Source organism: Diabrotica virgifera, chromosome 9, assembly GCF_917563875.1.
Source record: "Diabrotica virgifera virgifera chromosome 9, PGI_DIABVI_V3a".
NCBI lineage: Eukaryota > Metazoa > Arthropoda > Insecta > Coleoptera > Chrysomelidae > Diabrotica > Diabrotica virgifera.
This window is the reverse complement of record NC_065451.1, coordinates 34,693,307-34,714,127: the sequence shown is the minus strand read 5'-3', so window position 1 is coordinate 34,714,127 and position 20,821 is coordinate 34,693,307. Positions and strand designations below refer to the sequence as shown.

Below are 20,821 nucleotides of genomic sequence, written 5' to 3'. Positions count from 1 at the left end.
AATGGGAAATTGAAATTGCTTTGGTGGCCTGCATTGATGAAATAATTGATGAGGACCCTAAAGCTAAGAGAATCAACATTTACACAGATAGCCAATCGGCTATTCTGGCTGTAAAGAACCCTCTCACCAAATCAAAACAGGTGAGAAACTGCAAAGATCTCCTCAATAACCTGGCAAAAGACAACAAAGTGTCTTTAATATGGGTGCCGGGTCATGAAGGGGTGCATGGGAACGAACGAGCAGATATGTTAGCGAAACAAGGCTCGAGAAAAACTTTTGAAGGCCCAGAACCTTTCTGTGGCATCACTTATACTTCCAAAGTAATTGAATTTTTAAATTAAAAAATATCGGTTACTTTATTAAGAAAAATAATTTATACCTTTATGTATCTTTATATCATATTAATCGTAATTTTAACGGGTAAAATCACTAGTAATAATATTATGTATTAAATTAGGTATATATTATATATTTATATTAAATTATAGGCATAATATATATTAAATAAAATTAAATCTACTCGAATGGAATCGAATTGAATCAAACGAATATAATCGAATCTATAATAAGTATTCACTTCTGTCGGCATTCCGCAAGTTCCACGCTCTAATTTTTTTTCCAAGACACTATTTGTTTAAATTTGATTTCCGTAACTTCGTTTACAGGAGACATTATCAGTTTGTTTACAATTTATACGTTTCTTAAGATATCTCAAGTTAGAGAAAAGGTATCGACATGCGATTTTCGATATTCTGTTGCTAATTTGGTCTAATTTTGTAATACAGGATTAAAAATGCATACTTGTATTTAATATTTTCTAAAGAAAACTAGATTTCCGTAAAACATAAAATAGCGCCCTCTAGCTGGTATATTACTTTTTAGGCTGTTTCGTTATGATAACTCCTACATTGACGAAAATGATCTGTTTTCAATGAGACCAAGTTTGCAAAAATCGATTTAGCAGAACCCGACTTACAGCCATTTTTTCATAACAAGGTTCGCACTCACCCCCACCTCTTATTTGAAAAGATAGATTTAAATTTCTCAAATAAAATATGCGCAGGATTTTATGACAAATATGATGATTAGGTTTACGGTGCCCTTTCATTAGGTAAATTTTGTAAAATTTTCATTTTTAAATTTTTGTTATTTAATTACGCCCTCTAGCGGTGGACCTACAATTATGAAAATAATTTCCAGGCTTTTCCCGAGGCAACTTTTGTTATAAATATTTTTTTCTCAAAGCTGTACTATAAACGGTTCCTGAGATATGGCCGAGAGCCATTCTTATTGGGCCCGGTACCTACATATGTACGTACATACGTACAGTTATATTAAAAAAAAAAGGGTACAAGTATTAGAAAGAGAAGTTAACGTCATCCTATTTGTGTAAAACCGGCTGGGATTTTTGGAGGTTATCAAATGTCACAGGTTATTAAAAATATAAATCATTGGCGTTGAGCATTAATTAGACGAAACCATTTATTCAACAATTATATAAAGAATAATTTTAATGACTGTTACAAATAGAATTTAGTATTTGGTGATAGAATCGTCTGCTTCTATAACTTTATTTAGTCTATTTAGCATACTTTGAATTATATTAGATATCATATTTGGATCAAGATCTTCCCAGCACTCTAAGATTGTATCCCACAATTGATCTGAATTTTGTGGCATAAAATTTCTTTTATATATTTTTTTAACAATTATGCCCCAAATTTTTTCAATTGGATTTATATCTGGACTGTGCGCAGGCCATGGCAATACTTCCAGGTTTTGCGTTTGAAACCAATTCCTTACGGCATGGGCAGTGTGGACTGAACAATTATCTTGTTGATATATAAAAGTATTATTAGGATACAATTGCTCAATAGAAGGGAGCATTACGTGTTCCAAAACGTTAATGTAATTGTCGGCAGTAAATCTTCCCTCTAATCGCCAACAAACACCAGGTCCATGTATACTAATCCAACCCCATACATTTACAGAAAAACGTCCAGATTTATTATGAGAGTGAATATATCGTTCTTCAAACCTAGTATTGGCTGGACGATAAACACGGATTTGACCGTTATAGGTCGACTGAAAAGTCTTTTCATCAGTAAAAATGACGTTGTTCCAAAATTGTGGGTTGCGGTAAATATAGTTTAGTGCAAATATTACTCTTCCTTGCCGATGTTCAACAGTTACTAATGGTTTTTTAGCAGCTGGTCGGTTTTTTAATTCAGATTCATTGATCCTTCTGCTTACAGTAGGTTGGGCACCAGGAAATCCCGTATGAATCCTTGAATCCTTCGACGTCGCAAATGAATTATCTCTTAAGAATTGAACTAAAACAGCATCTTGTTGAGGAGTGGATACTTTGGAACGCCCTGAACCAACTTTTCTTTTTAATGATTGTTGTTGGACCCATCGTTGCTTAATTCTGAAGATTGTTTTCAAATTTCTATTATAGAAATTTGCTAGCGCACGAATTGACCATCCTTCTTCCATTTTCGTAATTATTTGAGCCTTTTCAATCTCACTTAAATGACGAGGCATATTAATTTTTTATTGTACGTAACGTTAAACCTTCTATCAAATTAAACCTCTTTGACGTCTATGAGTTGCATTTTTGATCACTTATGACATTTGATAACCTCCAAAAATCCCAGCCGGTTTTACACAAATAGGATGACGTTAACTTCCCTTTCTAATACTTGTACCCTTTTTTTTTTAATATAACTGTACGTACATACTTCCGACATGTTTTTTTATTTGCTTTTTAGACTCAGGGGGACTCAAAACGTTTAAAAAAAGTGAAATCTGAAAAAATTTTTTTTTGCACGATCCTATAACTTTATCTATTATACTCATACTACGTATGTAGTACGATAAAGTAAAAAACGTGTTTATAATTTTTTCTGGGCTTACTTAAATAATACTTTGGTCTTTATTTATTTACTTTAAAATTCTAGCTTTTTAAGTAAACATAAAAACGTTCTAGCTCTCATTTATTTTAATATACTCAGATCCAACCTCCTGATTGTACACAATTAAAGCATGTACAGTCGCGGTCACTGAATAGTTTACACGTTCGTTTTTATATTGTAATACTGTAAAATAGCAGGGTCGTACGGATTTACTAAATGTCAAATTACTTGTCAAGAATGTCGCACGTATTCAAAAATAAAATAAAAAGCTATTAAACGCGTACAAAATGGGCATTTGAATAACGCGCAAAACCAAGAACAATTGCCAAACTCAATAATTTAACTCAATATTATTGAAATATACTTTTCTATAATTTCCATTTTGTTACATTTTGTAAAATAGATTTAGTATATTTATGTTTTTTAATTTTAATCAACCTATTTTGATACCGCCACTGATACCGTCACTTTGACGTAAAAGGTGCATTTAAACGAGGTAGAAATTGAAAAATAAATTAACAACGTAGAATGAAGTAAACACTTCTGTTGTATGTAGGTCGTAGGTATATGAATTTATTAAAAAATTCCTTAAAATTTATCCACAAGGTAGTGCAAAATTACAATGCACAAAACGTTTTCGGTCAAAACTGACCATCGTCCAATTGAAACTAGCTAATTCAATAGGTGTAAAAACCTTTAAATTATATTACTGATAGTGATGTAAAATTTCCGGGAAGATTCGAACGCCGGAAAGTTTCCGGAAACTTTCCGGGAATATTGGAAACTTTCGGAAACTTTTGCATTTTCGAAAACAAGCTGAAAATGCGAGCATTGTCATAACGAAAACTTTGTATATTTACGTATTTTAATTCATAATATGGAAAATTTCTATTATGAAAAGTAGTTTAGAAAAAAAAATTATGTTTTTAATGTGCAATTATATCATTCTAATTTAAATGTTATGAACTATAAAGGTAGTTTACTCTTGATCGAAATTAATATTTTTTATATACCTCGTATAAAATTAATAAAATTTTATACAAGGTGTCCCGAAAGTAGTGGAACGGTCGAATATTTCGCGAACTGAACATCGGATCGAAAAACGGAAAATACGTGTTCAATCATTTTCAAAAATCTATCCAATGACACCAAACACCAACCTTACTAAAACTTTAAAACTTTAAAATCTCAAATGAAAACCCCTAGATTTTCTTGCAGATTTGGATTCGTTACGTAAAGGTAAGCAACTTTTATTCAAGACATTTTTTCGAACTGTGGATAGATGGCGCTATAATTGGGAAAAACGATTTATCCTGATACCATGGGTAAATTATAGAAACGGTCTAATATCTCGAGAAATACACTTCCAAATGAGAAACCAAACAAATTTTTTAATACTTTTCGAAAACCTATCGAATAACACTAAACATGACCCTCCAACCCACCCCCCTGGAGGTGGGGTGGGGGGTAACTTTAAAATATTAAACAGCAACCCCCACTTTTTATTACAGATTCGCATTTGTCATGAAAAACTAAGCAACATTTATTCGAAACATTTTTTAGAATTGTTGTAAAAATGTTTCGAATAAATGTTGCTTAATTTTTGATGACGAATTCGGATCTGTAATAAAAAGTGGGGGTTGCTATTTAAGATTTTAAAGTTACCCCCCACCCCACCTCCAGGGGGTGGGTTGGAGGTTCATCTTTAGTGTTTGTCGATAGGTTTTCGAAAAATATTGAAAACCTGTTTTTTGGTTTCTTATTTGGAAGTGTATTTCTCGAGATATTAGACCGTTTCTATAATTTACCTATGGTATCAGGATAAATCGTTTTTCCCAATTATAGCGCCATCTATCCACAGTTCGAAAAAATGTCTTGCATAAAAGTTGCTTACTTTTACGTAGCGAATGCAAATCTACAAGAAAAACTAGGGGTTTCCGTTTAAGATTTTAAAATTACCCCCCACCCCACCTCCAGGGGGTGTAGTGGGAGTTGGTGTTAGTGATGTCATTGGATAGATTTTTGAAAATGATTGAACACGTATTTTTCAGTTTTTCCATCCGATGTTTAGTTCGCGAAATATTCGACCGTTCCCTTACTTTTGGGACACGGTTGCATCATAAATCTTAGAACAAGAAGAGCTTTTTATGAAGAATAACTTTTATTTGTCAAATTAAAAATAAAAGAGTTATAAATGAAAATGTTCTTGGTATCCATAATTTGAGAAAAATCTTCAAATATTTTTTCCATTAGAAGGATGTACAGAGACACAATACTGGCTAGTGATTTTAGTCAATAATTTTGACAATTCGACAAAAAAATAATTTCTAAATAGTTAATAATTATTACTAAATAATTAGTAATTTTGCCAATTTCGGCAAAATTCTCAAAAAACAAAAAAATTACCTTCTACAATCACTAGCCAGTTGTGTCGAGTTTAGGGAACGACTAGGTATTGGGATAAACCGTAATCGTACCCCTTCCTAACTGCCAAAGTGTCATGGCCGCCGTCGGGACCTATTGTGCTGACATTTACAATGTTTACATATAGAAAAGTTTGTTTTTTTCTGCTTATAATGCCGTTTTCTAAAGATATTAGTGAACAAAATCGATTTGCTAACAATATTTAATATATTTTAAATGTGCTAAAATTGGATTCAACAGCAAAAGTCGCATAAATAACATATAAATGACGAATTTGTTTACCTATTACAAATGGGGTTATGTGGTTGTAACTGTTTATTTTGGGAATAAAATGAAAATGATCAATTAAACGACTGGAAAACTGTAAGTATTACAATTAAAACATGTTTATCCTATCACAAGAGTTCACTTCATTTTAAGAAAGCTAATTATTATTATACAATAGACATTTATAAACTGCCATGTACTTTTAAGGTTACTTTTGATCTGTTTTCAAAGCTTATGATTAAATGTTACCTCTTTATTAATTAGATTTGCCAACAAAAGATGCATGATTAAGGCCAAATGCAATTCCTTTGCTAAAGTCATAAAAAAAGTACAAATACAGTTAAAAAAATTATTTTAAAAAGGTCTCTCAAAAGACATGAAAATTATACAACAACTCAAAAAACTAGAGAATGTAAAGAAAGCCAGGTTATTGGAAATGGAATTCCTGTTTAATTGAAAGCCAGTAAACTATCCAAGACTTTTCAGAATCAAAATGTGTCAACTTGTAAAACGATTCTTCTGACATTTTTAGTAAAAACCAGATTATCCTCAAGAAAAATTCTGTTTTAAGTGAAACTCAAAGTCATATATATAAATATAATTTTGTGAATGTGTCATCTTTGAATGAAACAAATTTTTTACCTAAACAAATAAATGTTTGGATCTAATTAAAAACAATGCTGAATCAAGTACAGTAGAAATACAATCCTTTGAACTTCTAAATGTGATTGTTAAAAGTGTCGAGATAGCTACCTACTGCATAGGGATTCGAAAGGGATAGACTTGATATGAACGCACTTGATCATGTACTTCTTACTGTTATAAAGTTGAAACAAAACTTATTTTATGCTTTCTTATCAGTCACTTTTAATTGTGTATCAACTTTACGTGGTACATCGTGCAAAAATTGCTAAAATGCAAACATTATATTTATTTTCTGTGTTACATTGGATACTATGATTGAATGTCTTCCTCTTTTAGATAGTGAAGTGAAGAACATCTTGAAGTTCCAATGATGTTTCAAGATGAGATAAATCGAAATAATGGTTGTATGTTAGAAGGACAGAGAATACGAAGAAATGTTATTGCTGCATACTTAGTGTAGTGAAATACAAACTTCAAACATTATAATATATTTTTTTATTTCAAACATTTCATATGATTATGAAAGAACATCTTCCTCTTTAAAACAATGAAGAAGTGAAGAACATAATAAAGTTCCAACGAAAATGATTCCAGATGAGGAAAATCGAAATAATGGTTGTATGTTATGTGTATAGAGAATACGAAGAAATGTTATTGCTGCAAACTTAGTGTAGTGAATTAAAAACTTATTGTCAAATACAAATCAATTTATTTCATACTTTTATAATATATAGTGGTACAATTTTATATGTGTTCAAATAAAAATATTAATAAATAAAATACAATAAACACAAATCATGTATATCTTACAATGAATTACAAAATCAAAAATTAATTACAAAAATATCAAAATAAATCTAAAATATTAAAAAGTAACCCATAATTTTTATAGTACCTACATACTTTGGTTGGTACTCTAATAATTTGGAAATCCATTAAAGTTTGTAGATGGAAATTGCAGGTATCTAAAAAATATATAAAGTAACTCAACAATCTCTTTTCAATTAGGGTTGCAGTTGATAAAGATGAATGACCCTTGCTCGGGAAATCAAATGTATCTAAAAAAAATTAAGTAACAGCTTTCTAACAAAACAATCTTAGCACTAAACGGAAACAAAGATACTGGTAAGTATTAAAACATTTTTTGAAAAATCTTTCTGAAAGTGAAAATAAAGACTACTCTCTATGGAAACAACTAAAACTGGGTATGCTTTACAAAAAAATGTATCCAGAACAAACTTCTTCTCTATAAGGCAATACTACTACAAGTCTGGATGTACAGGATTTAATTCTGGGGAACTGCCAGTAACACATAATATGCAAAGACTACAAAGATTCCAATCCAAAGTCTTTCATGATGTCCGATTTTTTTAGTACCACTACCAAATATCACGCTAAACTTAAAATTCTTACAATGAAGATAGCTAAAGCTTGAGTACACATAGATAGATCCAACCAAATAAATAAAAACAATTAATGTATGTAAAATGTATGTTAGTCTTCTTCCACTTGCAGAAGATATTTTCAGTTGTTTGTGCCACTGTGAACTTAAGATCTCTAATATTAACCGATGACAAATTTATGAAAACTGATTTTAAATATTAAAAACTTTCAGAGATATTTCAATTTTCGAAACATCTTATAAAAGAGTGAAAAATATTCAGAGACACCTTACAGCCATAAACCAGTAAAACTAAAATATTTAATGTTTTTGTATAAATTAATATTAATATTTATGAACTTTTTAAATATATCTTTAAAAATTTTATGATAAATAAAATGTTTTTGAGTAAAGGCAATATTTTTTTTGTATGGTAATAGAAAAGATTAATATTTGAAATCATATACAGCATCACATTTTATAAATTATAATCTTTTTATTATAAAAATAGTAATACCGTGTGTCTACGGATGGGGTGCCCAAGAGGAAAAACTTTTTTATTTTCAATTTTAGCGAAAAATGTCATTCTTGATAAAAACTTTTGCTTGTTCTAAAACCCCATAAAATGAACTAAAATTCAAGTTTTTCAAATCCTGCTTATTTTTATAGCCAATTTTATGTAAATCCCTATAAATTTTTGCACTAAGTTCGAAATTGTAACAATAATAACTTGGGAGAACAACCCTTTCACTTCTCTGGATTACGAAGCCAGACTTTGTCGTTCTCCTTGAATCATCCAATTATTTATTAATTAAATAATTATTAATACAACAATTTTAATAATGAAATTTATCACAAGATAAATTCTTTATTGATAGCTTAACATTGTCAAAAAAATTGACAATTCGCAAATTATTTATCGAAGTTGATAGTTACTAAGCTACATTGTGGCTTGGCAACACTAGATTATTGTTAAGATTTCAAACTTAGTGCAAAAATTTACATAAAATAGGGATTTACATAAAATTGGCTACAAAATTAAGCAGGATTTAAAAAACTTGAATTTTATTTCGTTTTATGGGGTTTTAGAACAAGCAAAACTTTTTATCAATAATGACATTTTTCGCTAAAATTGAAAATAAAAAAGTTTTTCCTCTTGGGCACCCCAACCGTGGACACACTGTATATAATTATAATACTAAAATCACAATAAAGATGCACTAGAAAGAAACAAACACAAGACATGATGAATGTTATGAGGAGCACTCACAAATCATGATTTACAAAGTTTATACATTGTAAATCATGATTCGGGAGTGCTATTTGTATCATTCAACATGTCTTGGGTTGTTTATTTCTGGTGCATCTTTATTGTGAGTTTAGTATAAGAGAATTACAAGTTTTATGTTAAATCTTCTGAATCAAATTTTTGTTAGGTATCATGTCACTCTTACTAATTTTATCCCATAAACACTTTGAAATAATACATTTTTTAGTTCCATGACTGTTATCAATTGTTGGATATCATATTGGCTACCATATTCGCTATTGTGGCTTTATTGACAGCAGCTCTAACTAATGATGATGGAGTCGATTTTCCATACTATGGTCTTAGATTGTTCAGCTATGATTGTGAGATTCTACCAGAACCACATTTACCTTGGATCTTTCTCTGAATTATCAAATGCAAAAGTTCATATTTTTTAGGGTGTTTCATACCTAAGTATTATTGACCTAAGTATTCCAGCTTGTGTCTCTTTAGTCAAATGGAAATTATTATATGAAACTCTACAAGAACACATTCATATTATAATCAATTAAGTATATTAATTTTAATCACAAATGTTTATTGGTTGAGAGAGTGACTTTTTTACTTATGCTCAATCAAATATTTTTACTATTTTCTGTTAGTTTTTTAATAGTTATTTATGATATAAGTGTTAAAAGTACACATTTAAGGCACGCATGTGAAAGTCTGCAATTCACATGAGTGCCTTAAAAATGTACTTTTTAACACACATATCATACAATATTTTTTCTGCAAACGTAATTACAGAATAATATCTACAAAAACTTTTTTCTACAACCGTGTTAAAAATTCAATTTTTAGCACTCCATAAGAGCATTAAAAATGCCACTTTAAGGCACAAGTGCTTTAAAATTTTTATGGCACTGCAATTCGTATTGACCGTATAGACAATTTTGATGTAATGTCACAAAAATATAAAAATGGAATGTCAGTCAAGTTCAAGTAAAAGTTTTTGTAGATATTGTCCTGTAATTACATTTGTAGAAAAAATATTGTATGGTATGCGTGTTAAAAAGTACATTTTTAAGGCACTCATGTGAATTGCAGAACTCGCTATCGCTCATTCTGCAAACTTTCACATGCGTGCCTTAAATGTGTACTTTTAACACTTATATCATAAATAACTATTACTTGAACTGACATTCCATTTTTATATTTTTTTGACATTACATCAAAATTGCCTATACAGTCAATACGAACTGCAGTGCCATAAAATTTTTAAAGCACTAGTGCCTTAAGGTAGCGTTTTTAACGCTTGTATAGAGTGCTGAAAGTTGCATTTTTAACACAGTTGTAGAAAAAATAAATTTTATGTATATTTTATCTAAAAAAGTATTTAAGCACTTAAATATTTTTTCAAAAATAGAATATTTTTATGAACTTCTTTAATTCTTTTTTATTTTAACTTTAATGCAATCTATTATCATTATAACAATATGACAGATATAAAAAATGACACAGTGGGAACTACACTCAGGGGTGAGAACTCTTTACATATTTATATTAATTTAGTCTACATTACCATATTTCTGACTTTTTTACAAATTAGTAACTACTATCTACTTCCCAGTGGTGTAGAGATCTGTAACTTTTCTTAACCCTCTAGTGCCCTAGTTTGCCTCAAGGCGGACCATAATAAAAATTTCCATGCTTACTATTTAAGTATTTTATAGCTGCAATACCGAAACCAGCCTCTGGACTAGATCAGATAAGCATCCAGCTTTTAAAAGTTTGGGTGATCAGACAGATTTTTACCCTATAATTTTCAGTTTAGCATGATATTTGGTAGTGGTACTAAAAACATCGGACATCATAAAAGACTTCGGATTAGAATCTTAATAGTTTTTGCATATTTGTATTACTGGCAGTTCCCCAGATTTAAATCCTGTACATCCAGACTTGTCGTAGTATTGCCTTATAGAGAAGAAGTTTGTTCTGGATACATTTTTTTGTAAAGCATGCCCAGTTTTAGTTGTTCCCATAGAGAGTAGTCTTTATTTTCACTTTCAGAAAGATTTTTCAAAAAATGCTTTAATACTTACCAGTATCTTTGTTTCCGTTTAGTGCTAAGATTGTTTTGTTAGAAAGCTGTTACTTAATTTTTTTTTAGATACATTTGATTTCCCGAGCAAGGGTCATCTTTATCAACTGCTACCCTAATTAAAAAGAGATTGTTGAGTTACTTTATATTATTATATTTTTTAGATACCTGCAATTTCCATCTACAAACTTTAATGGATCTCCAAATTATTAGAGTACCAACCAAAGTATGTAGGTACTATAAAAATTATATGTAACTTTTTAATATTTTAGATTTATTTTGATATTTTTGTAATTAATTTTTGATTTTGTAATTCATTGTAAGATATAAGTACATGATTTGTGTTTATTGTATTTTATTTATTAATATTTTTATTTGAACACATATAAAATTATATCACTATATATTATAAAAGTATGAAATAAATTGATTTGTATTTGACAATAAGTTTTTAATTCACTACACTAAGTTTGCAGCAATAACATTTCTTCGTATTCTCTATACATGTAACATACAACCATTATTTCGATTTTCCTCATCTGGAATCATTTTCGTTGGAACTTTATTATGTTCTTCACTTCTTCATTGTTTTAAAAAGAAAGATGTTCTTTCATAATCATATGAAATGTTTGAAATCAAAAAATATATTATAATGTTTGAAGTTTGTATTTCACTACACTAAATATGCAGCAATAACATTTCTTCATATTCTCTGTCCTTCTAACATACAATTATTTCGATTTACCTCATCTTGAAACATCATTGGAACTTCAAGATGTTCTTCACTTCACTATCTAAAAGAGGAAGACATTCAATCATACTATCCAATGTAACACAGAAAATAAATATAATGTTTGCATGTTTAGCAATTTTTGCACGATGTACCACGTAAAGTTGATACACAATTAAAAGTGACTGATAAGAAAGCATAAAATAAGTTTTGTTTCAACTTTATAACAGTAAGAAGTACATGATCAAGTGCGTTCATAACAAGTCTATCCCTTTCGAATCCCTATGCAGTAGCTATTTCAACACTTTCAACAATCACATTTAGAAGTTCAAAGGATTGTATTTCTGTAACTGTACTTGATTCAGCATTGTTTTTAATTAGATCCATACATTTAATTGTTTAGGTAAAAAAATTGTTTCATTCAAAGATGACACATTCACAAATATGACTTTGAGTCTCACTTAAACAGAATTTTTCTTGAGGATAATCTGGTTTTTACTAAAAATTTCAGAAGAATCGTTTTTACAAGTTGACACATTTGATTCTGAAAAGTCTTGGATAGTTTACTGGCTTTCAATTAAACAGGAATTCCATTTCCAATAACCTGGCTTTCTTTACATTCTCTAGTTTTTTGAGTTGTTGTATATTTTCATGTCTTTTGAGAGACCTTTTTAAAATAATTTTTTTAACTGTATTGGTACTTTTTTTATGACTTTAGCAAAGGAATTGCATTTGGCCTTAATCATGCATCTTTTGTTGGCAAATCTAATTAATAAAGAGGTAACATTTAATCATAAGCTTTGAAAACAGATCAAAAGTAACCTTAAAAGTACATTGCAGTTTATAAATGTCTATTGTATAATAATAATTAGCTTTCTTAAAATGAAGTGAACTCTTGTGATAGGATAAACATGTTTTAATTGTAATACTTACAGTTTTCCAGTCGTTTAATTGATTATTTTCATTTTATTCCCAAAATAAACAGTTACAACCACATAACCCCATTTGTAATAGGTGAACAAATTCGTTATTTATATGTTATTTATGCGACTTTTGCTGTTGAATCCAATTTTAGCACATTTAAAATATATTAAATAGTGTTAGCAAATCGATTTTGTTCACTAATATCTTTAGAAAACGGCATTATAAGCAGAAAAAAACAAACTTTTCTATATGTAAACATTGTAAATGTCAGCACAATAGGTCCCGACGGCGGCCATGACACTTTGGCAGTTAGGAGGGGGTACGATTACGGTTTATCCCAATACATATTTGAATTTTATAGCAAATGGAACAGTCCATTTATCATAAAGGGGAGGCCGTATTTATACTGGTATAAACCTTTTTAAAACTGTTAATAAATTATTGCTTTTAAAATATTTATACTCAAATTGTATTTTTGAACATCTTATTTATTTTATATAATAATTAAATTCACTATCAAATGTCATTGATGTTTTATTAATACTTAATTTAAAATTTAGTTTGACATTCACGAAGTGTCAAACTCAAATGTAAATAACCTATGCTTGGCAAATAGAGATTTAAAAAAAAGTAGCCTACTTCCTAATCAACCATTTGAGCTGACGTTTATAGTCATAGTTTATAGACGTAGTCATATGCCACTCAATGCATCGGGGTGTAACGCCGATATCAAGTACGGTGGTCTAGCTATCTTTGTCTGTCGTGCGAGTGTGAGCGTATTTACCAAGAGGTGGGAATAACGGAACGACAGTGACACACAGGCGGCGGCCATCATATGCTAGAGAGAGAAAGCTAAGCGCCGGTAGAGAGAGATAGATAGACCACCGACCAGAACTGTTCCGCGTTACGCTATTTTTCGAACTGGCCTAATATATTCTGTTATATCTATGCGTTTAGTGCGTCTGTAGGAGATAACCGGATTGTGACGTCACATTTTAGACTTTGAGGTCGATTATCTCGAAGACGGTTAGATATATCAAAATGCCGTTTTCAGATTTGGATTCAGAAGGCAAAACTACATAAGAATCCATCGATACACGTGCTCTAAGTATTGCAGGAGCGGCAACGCAATAACACAAAGACTTTTGCAAATTTATAAACGAAAAGTTTTCATTGATAATGAAGGTAATGTTCAAAACAATGTTCCTTTTGTACTTGGCAGTGGTATAGGTTCGTCAGCCTTGTGAATTAAATAGCGCTACTTCCATGTAAATTCAAAGTACGTCACTGACTCTTATGTCCAAAAGGCTCTTGGAAATATTCTAAAAAGTTCTCGGAAATATTATGGAAAGTTCTCGGAAGCATTCTTCAAAGTTCTCGGAAATATTCTTGCGAAAGATTCCGGGAATATTCGCGGCCAGGAGAATATTTCCATTTTTTATAGGCGAATATTCTCGGAAACTTTCCAATGTTCGTGAATATTCGCTTGGTAATATTCTCGACTCACATCACTAATTACTAATACGGGCCATTCCATTTCAAATCACTCAATTTTGGAGCAAAAAAAAATTTGGACCTCCGATTTGTCTGAAAATTGGTATATAGCTTCTACGGGACGTAAAAATAAGATATTTAAGGTCAAAAAATTTTCTTGTTCTTATTTTCTCAAAATGTTATTTTATGCGATTTTACAGTGATTTGGTGTTTATTTATACAAATTTGCATTTTCTATCGTAAGGTATCAATGGAAAACATAATATTTTAATAGAAGGGACTCAAAAATGTCATTATATGGCATTATAACAAGTTACTTTGATTCAAAACAAGCTCTTGATCAAATTTTATAGTGTATAAAACGTTAAAATACCGTTTTTTACATTTTTCTTCATTCCCAAAAAACGTCATAATCGATTTGGCTGAAAATTTGCCCACAGATAGACAAAACATAGGACTTGAAGTGGCGAGAAGGATTTGAATTATATTACAATACCAAAAAAGTTACATGCAATATTATAGTCAAAAATATAGGCGTCTACTGTAAGTACAATTAACTCGAAAATATCGACCTCACGACAAAAATTGTTAAAAAGAAATTGTAATAATTGTAAACACGATTTATTTGGAACAATTTCAGTTCCTACCATTTTTGTCGAAAATTTAAAAATGGCGGAGATATTGAGCAAAACAGGTTCTCCTTTAAAATCAAGATGGCTGCTAACGTAACGGAGGACTTCATTCGTGATTTTAAATTTAGGCTACTATTGACTCCCCTAAAGATCAGAAAAATAAAATTTTGGGCAGCTCGGCATTCAAGGTCAAATGCTATCCCGACTGGACTAATATATACTTTTGAGTCTGATATTACTGCATGTAACTTTTTTGGTATTGTAATATAATTCAAATCCTTCTAACCACTTAAAGTCCTATCTTTTGGCTATCTGTGGGCAAATTTTCAGCCAAATCGATGATAACATATTTTGGGAATGGAGGAAAATGCAAAAAAAACGGTATTTTAACGTTTTTTATACTATAAAATTTGATCAAAAACTTGTTTTGATTCAAAATAACTTGTTATAATGCCATATAATGACATTTTTGAGTCCTTTCTATAAAAATATTATGTTTTTCATCGATACTTTACGACACAAAATGCAAATTTGTTTAAATAAACACCATATATATATATATATATATATATAAGGAGAAGAATATATATATATATATATATATATATATATATATATATATATATATATATATATATATATATATATATATAAAGAAAAAAGAAGTACTTTGTTGACTTGTTTGGATAAAATAATTTTGAGTTTCGGTGGGTTGGAGTCAATCAAAGGGCTACTAGAAGACTATTTTTTAATTACTCAAGCTTTCGAATGTGTTTACATTCATTTTCAAGAGCTAAAAAGTAACTGATAAAGTGGAACAAAGATCATGTAAAAATACAACTTACCAGATAAATCTAGATTGGTAATTAAACTTGCTTACATAAATAAATACAAATAAGAGAAAAAATGTTAATAATCATCAAATGAATTCTTCCCAGACTGAATATTATAAAATAACTGCCAAAAGATTTAAATTTTTTGAATTTTGAATTTGAAATATAGATATTAAAATGAATTTTCAAAATTTTTAAGTCAATGTCAGTGAAAAAGTATGTCAAACATCGACAAGTAGCTAAAATTGGGATATATTTAACTATATTACTGACATGATAATTTATTAAAAAAAAAAGATGTAAATAAGTAGAAGAAAAGAAAAAAAAATTAAAAATTATTTTCGTAGTTTACAGAAGCACAAACGAATGTAACAGGATACGAAAAAAAAAATTTACATGTTATGGTGCTATGAATAAATTATAAAGAAATTATGTAGTTATAAATTTTACTTAAATTCTGAATTTCTGATCTTTTATTTAAATGTGGTGTGCAGTAATAGGTTTATAAGTTATTACTCACATCATCCTAACAAAATGAAAATGAACCTTATAACTGGTTTAAAAAAACGTGTCACAAGACTATCTCATCCAGATTACCTGCAAGAAGATCTTCTAGTATTAAAAACTATTTTGATTGAGAACTCTTATCCTCCACACATGCTACACAGGATGCTTTTTTCCAACATGGTTCATGTTAATAATCTGACACCATCTGTTGTGAGATCTCAAAACTCTGCTTCTGTTAATCAAGTCATCTATTATCATTCACTCCCCTACATACCATCATTAACACCTAAGTTAACTAAAATTTTAAAGGCCATTGACAATATAAAAATAACAACGAAAAACATCAAAACTATTTCATCTCTGTATTCTAAGACAAAATATCCCATAGATAAATTAGAGAAAATTAATGTAGTATACAGAATTAATTGTACTCAATGTGAGGCTGTATATATTGGCGAGACTGGGAGGAATTTGTCCAATCGCGTTATTTCTCACAAAAGCGATTGCAGAATAAAAAAACCGTCATGTGCTTTGGCAGAACATGTGATTGAAAAAGACCATGTAATGGACTTTGACAACATTCAAATTTTGTGCAATGAAGATAATAAATTCAAAAGGACTTTTTTAGAAACGGTATCTATAAGCAGAAGTGATCATAGTTTAAATAAAAGATCAGAAATTCAGAATTTAAGTAAAATTTATAACTACATAATTTCTTTATAATTTATTCATAGCACCATAACATGTAAAATTTTTTTTTTCGTATCCTGTTACATTCGTTTGTGCTTCTGTAAACTACGAAAATAATTTTTAATTTTTTTTTCTTTTCTTCTACTTATTTACATCTTTTTTTTTTTTAATAAATTATCATGTCAGTAATATAGTTAAATATATCCCAATTTTAGCTACTTGTCGATGTTTGACATACTTTTTCACTGACATTGACTTAAAAATTTTGAAAATTCATTTTAATATCTATATTTCAAATTCAAAATTCAAAAAATTTAAATCTTTTGGCAGTTATTTTATAATATTCAGTCTGGGAAGAATTCATTTGATGATTATTAACATTTTTTCTCTTATTTGTATTTATTTATGTAAGCAAGTTTAATTACCAATCTAGATTTATCTGGTAAGTTGTATTTTTACATGATCTTTGTTCCACTTTATCAGTTACTTTTTAGCTCTTGAAAATGAATGTAAACACATTCGAAAGCTTGAGTAATTAAAAAATAGTCTTCTAGTAGCCCTTTTATTGACTCCAACCCACCGAAAATCAAAATTATATATATATATATATATATATATATATATATATATATACATCCTACTATCAATTTGGCATCGATACATTATGCATTTACCATCGATTTGGCATCGTCTTGCAAAGTGGCATCTGTATATCGATGCCACTTTACACTACCTTAATAACTTTATTCCTGTACTTGCTACCAGAAGTCTAATCAGCTCGGTAGTTAGAGATTTGATTCCTTGATGTTACTTTAATATATCAGCTTTCCTTGTTTACCTCTTACTAAGTTATATAAGTTTATTCCATAAAATGTTTGAGTCCAAAATGATCGTACAGTGAAAATATTATATACATTTAGTTCAGTGTTTTACCGTTTTGTCGCTGCCGTTATATACATGAAAACGTATATCCCACTTTCATTATCAATCATTTTGGCATCAGAAATTTGGCATCACTGTTGAATACAATATTATTCACAACGAAAAATAGACAATTTGAGAATGTATATATTATTTTCATAAAGAAATCAGTCTGGCATCATGTTTTATTGTTTTCACCCAATTTTGAAAAAATGTGAAAACTTTGTATTATCCACGTCCGTCTGTCCGTCTGTCTGTAACCACAACTCCTCCGTCAATATACCAGCTAGAATGACAAATGAGGTATCAAATGAAAGCTGATAATCCAAGGATGGTACTAAAAGTGAGATATTTGACCTTGGCGGTCTGTCCGTCGGTCTTTACGACCGCGAATATAACTCCTCCATCATTATACCAGGTAGAATGACAAATGAGGTGTCAAATGAAAGCATATAATCCAAGGATGGTACTAACGGTGAGATATTTGACCTAGGCTGTCTTTCCGTCGGTCCCTCCGACCGCAAATATAACTCCTCCGTCATTATACCAGGTAGAATGACAAATGAGGTGTCAAAAGAAAGCTTATAATACAAGGATGGTACTAAAGGTGAGATATTTGACTTAGGCGGTCTGTGACTCGGTCCCTCCGACCGCGAATATAACTTATCCGTCATTATACCAGGTAGAATGACAAATGAGGTGTCAAATGAATGCTGATAATCCTAGGATGGTACTAAAGGTGAGATATTTGACCTAGGCTGTCTTTCCGTCGGTCCCTCCGACCGCGAATATAACTCCTCCGTCATTATACCAGGTAGAATGACAAATGAGGTGTCACAAGAAAACTTATAATACAAGGATGGTACTAAAGGTGAGATATTTAACTTAGGCGATCTGTGCGCCGGTCCCTCCGACCGCCAATATAACTCCTCCATCATTATACCAGGTAGAATGACAAATGAGGTGTCAAATGAAAGCTTATATTCCAAGGATGGTAATAAAGGTGAGATATTTGACCTAGGCTGTCTTTCCGACGGTCCGTACGACCGGGAATATAACTCCTCCGTCATTATACCATGTAGAATGAGAAATGAGGTGTCAAATGAAGGCTGATATTCCAAGGATGGTACTAAAGGTGAGATATTTGACCTACATGGTCTGTCCGTCGGTCCGTCCGACCGCGAGTATAACTCCTCAATCATTATACCAGGTAGAATGATAAATGAGGTGTCAAATGAAAGCTTATAATCCAAGGATGGTACTAAAGGTGAGATATTTGGCCTAGGCAATCTTTCTGTCGATCCGTACGACCGCGAATATAACTTCTCCGTCATTATACCAGGTAGAATGACAAATGAGGTGTCAAATGAAAGCTTATATTCCAAGGATGGTACTAAAGGTGAGATATTTGACCCAGGCTGTCTTTCCGTCGGTCCGTACGACCGCGCATATAACCCCTCCGTCGTTATACCAGGTAGAATGACAAATGAGGTGTCAAATGAAAGCTGATAATCCAATGATGGTACTACAGGTGAGCGATTTGACTTAAGCTGTCTTTCCGCTGGTCCGTACGACCGCGACTATAACTTCTGCGTCTTTATACCAAGTAGAATGATAAATAAGGTGTCAAATGAAAGCTTATAATCCAAGGATGGTACTAAAATGAGATATTTGGCCTAGACAATCTTTCTGTCGGTCCGTACGACCGCGAATATAACTTCTCCGTCATTATACCAGGTAGAACGACAAATAAGGTGTCAAATGTAAGCTGGTAATACAAGGATGGTACTAAAGGTGAGATATTTGACCTAGGCGGTCTGTCGGTGGGTCCGTCCGACCGCGAATGTAACTCCTCTATCATTATACCAGCTATAATAATAAATGAGGTGTCAAATGAAAGCTTATAATCCAAGGATGGTACTAAAGGTGAGATATTTGAGCTGGGTACTCTTTCTGTCGGTCCGTACGACCGCCAATATAACTCCTCCGCCATTATACCGGGTAGAATGACAAATGAGGTGTCAAATAAAAGCTTGTGGGTGAAAACCTAGGACTTACGAAGTCCAATTTAAAAATAGGGCATATCAGAGATATGCCTTAGACATCATAGAAGACAATGACACAGAAAAATCAAACAAGCAATATGTCAAAAGGGCCTTAGTTATGTATCTTCGGTCCTGTTGGTCCAATCGTGATGTATAGCACCTCAAATGATAGGATTTGACAAACAGAATACAATGAGAGAAAAATCAAATACAACCTCATGTCAAAAGGGCCTTAGTCGCGTATATTCGGTCCTATAAGACCAATCGTGACGTACGGCATCTCAAATAATAGGACTTGACAAATAAAATACAATGACACAGAAAAATCAAATACAGCAACAAGTCAAAAGGGCCCTAGTTATGTATATCTAGTCCTATTGGTCCTATTGTGACGTACAGCAGCTCAAATGGTAGGGTTTAATGAACAGAATACAATGACACAGAAAAATCAAATACAGCAATATGTCAAAAGGGCCTTATTTACGTATCTTCGCTCCTATTGGTCCAATCGTGGCGTACAGCACCTAAAATAACTGGATTTGACTAATATAATACAATGACGTATGAAAATCAATTACAGCATCATGTCAAAAGGGCCTTAGTCTTGTATCTACGGTTCTATTGGTTCAATCGTGACGTACAGCGTCTGAAATGATGGGATTTAACTGGCAGAATAAGATGGTGTAGACAAATGAAAATGACGGCATGTAATAACACTTTAAAATTGTAGAAATAAAATGGATTAACACACATGGTATGACATATTAGGTGAGAGTATTTAACAAATAGAATACGATTACATACGTCCAGTTTTTGACAAGCGACTTCTCTACATATGATAAACGCGAAAGGGCCCCAACGTTCACTGCTCGACATAGGCCTCCCGTTCATTGCATATACCCACTGCTTTCTGACGCTGTGACTTGAGAGGATAGGATTTAACGAATAGAACGACAAAGAAGACTAAACAAGGCAGCTCACGGGAAAAACACAACTGTCCGTTTTATACTCTACAGGGAAGCATCAAATATTCAACGTAAGAATATATTAGAGTATAACGGTA

At 31.2% G+C, this 20,821-nt stretch overlaps 2 long non-coding RNA genes across 2 annotated transcripts; one reads left to right on the top strand and one right to left on the bottom strand.

The window, feature by feature from the left end:
• Window positions 1-5,045: 5,045 nt before the first annotated feature.
• On the top strand, window positions 5,046-7,046 carry LOC126891312 (uncharacterized). Its single transcript, XR_007700493.1, has 2 exons — window positions 5,046-5,702; window positions 6,588-7,046. It is a non-coding gene; the product is annotated as an uncharacterized LOC126891312 (long non-coding RNA).
• A 4,274-nt stretch (window positions 7,047-11,320) lies between these two features.
• Window positions 11,321-12,977, bottom strand: LOC126891313 (uncharacterized). Its single transcript, XR_007700494.1, has 2 exons — window positions 12,646-12,977; window positions 11,321-11,776 (listed from the first exon to the last, which is right to left on the bottom strand). It is a non-coding gene; the product is annotated as an uncharacterized LOC126891313 (long non-coding RNA).
• Between the last annotated feature and the right edge of the window lie 7,844 nt (window positions 12,978-20,821).